The sequence below is a fragment of the Neophocaena asiaeorientalis genome, unplaced genomic scaffold, assembly GCF_003031525.2.
Source record: "Neophocaena asiaeorientalis asiaeorientalis breed wild unplaced genomic scaffold, Neophocaena_asiaeorientalis_V1.1 scaffold137, whole genome shotgun sequence".
Classification (NCBI taxonomy): domain Eukaryota; kingdom Metazoa; phylum Chordata; class Mammalia; order Artiodactyla; family Phocoenidae; genus Neophocaena; species Neophocaena asiaeorientalis.
The window spans coordinates 2,486,662-2,488,550 of record NW_020171804.1 but is presented as its reverse complement, the minus strand read 5'-3'; the positions used below and the strand labels follow the sequence as shown (position 1 = coordinate 2,488,550).

General features: G+C 54.8%; 1 protein-coding gene across 1 annotated transcript in view; it reads left to right on the top strand.

Annotated features, from left to right (window-relative positions):
* The window catches only part of TNS3 (tensin 3), a 192,997-nt gene that overhangs the window by 50,960 nt on the left and 140,148 nt on the right, over positions 1 to 1,889 (top strand). The gene's annotated exons all lie outside the window — the stretch shown is intronic.

The window sequence follows — 1,889 nt, the reverse complement described above, 5'->3', positions numbered from 1 at the left end:
TCTGGTTCCGAAGTGGGGGATGGGGCTCTGGTTCTGAAGTGGGGGATGGGGCTCTGGTTTTCGGCCGCTCCTGGCCCGGCACTGGCTGTCCTTCCTCCTGTGCTCCGGGTGTCCCGTGAGCAGGTTGAATCCAGCCTCAGGTTGGGCCACCTGTTCAGCCACGGTTTTCCCCACGGTCTGACGTGTGTCCAGCCACCACCTCCTTTTTCCTTTTGGCCTCCTGGAAACTCGGAGCCCAAGGAGCGTGACAGTTCAGGAGCTTATGGAGGTATTATGGCGCCTGCTTCTTCTTTCTGGTCCAGCTATGTACTTTGACTTCGTTTGTGTGTTTGTTTCTTGGTTTTGTGCTAATTAAAAAGGACAGAAGGAGGGCAGGCGGGCGGGTGGGCACGCACCTGTTAGTTTCTGGGACACCTGCCTTCCCAGGAACCCTGGCAAGTTTCCTGGGGGAACTTACGAGGATGGGCCTAACCTTTCTGCACCCCAGGGAGGTGGGACTCGGCAGTGCCAGCAGGACGCGGCCCCCCGCCCTGTGTGGTCCTTCCTGGTCCCTCTCCGGTCCCTGCAGGGCCCTGGCAGGAGCCTTCAGCCAGAGCCCGCGTCCCTGCCCTGAGCACAGGCCTACGTGCTGTCACTGAGCCCTCTGCTCCGCTGTGGGGCTGGGGCCCCTGTGTTGCAGCCCTGAGACTGCGCTCCCAGCCGCCCCTCCTGTCACCACTCCTCCGTCTGCATCAGGCCAGTGGCAGGGAGGGAACAGGGCGCGAGGAGGGAGCTGCTTCTGCAAGGAGAAACTGGCTGTGCCCCTCCGCAGCACAGTGAGTTCCTCCCCAGAGGGATCTGCAGGGCCTCCACTTGCACTTGGCACCGAGTCTGTCCCTGGCGTCTCTCCTCTGTTTGCCCCTGTCCTCACTGGGTGGTGATGGGGCAGTGAAAGTCGCGTGGAGCACCGAGCCCTGACCCTGGCCCCCCGCCCTCTGCTTCCTGGGGGCGGCCACCGCAGGAGCTGAGGACCTCTGCCCATCAACCCCTCTGGGGACATCGGACTTGATTGTGAAAGCACTGTCTCCACCCTCCTGCCCTGGGGACGCCTCCCTCCCTTCCTTCATCAGCCTCGGGGTTACATATGGTTCAGACCAGCCTACGCAGCTCAGAATTCTGATTATTTGGTGACGAATAAGCACAGACATAATCTCAGTGCGAACAAAACCTTGCTTCTCATAGTTGAGCTTGGGGGTTACCTTAGTTTCCTAACTTAAGAGGGGTGTGTATTTTCTAGTAATTCATCATAATCACTGGTCACCTGTAGGAGCATTAAGAAAGGAATTCTTAAGGTGGGCAATCCTAAAAAACTTCTTAAGGTGGGCAGTCCTGATAATGAATTTGTTTTCTGGTATTCTCGTTCTGGAAGGGAACGGTGTCCTGCTGGCTGTCTGACTTTGGGAAGATTTCTTCCCCAGAGTCTTATTTCTTTGAATGGTGCTGTGGTCCTGGGTGGTTACTGTGTTTTATGTGGGCTTGTGGGGAAGTTGCGTTTCAGGGGCCAATCCCTGCCTGGTGCCCGAATACGAGGATTGGGTGCAAAGCTGATATTCATTTAGCACTTTCTACCTGCTAGGTGCTGTTCTTAGCTCTGCACGTGTTTCCTTATTTAATCCTCCCAATACCTCCACTTTCCAGATGAGAAAACTGAGTAACGGAGAGGTAATTTCTGAAGGTCAGACAGCTGGGGCCTCACCTAGGCATTAGGATTCCAAAGCAGGTGCACATCACCCCTGCACCCTGCTATCCGGGCAGTGAGTGAACAAATGAATGCCTTTATATTTGAACTGGATGTGGGTAGCTGTTGCCTTTCAAATTTTTTTTTTTTTTTTTTTTTTTTTTTTTTTTTT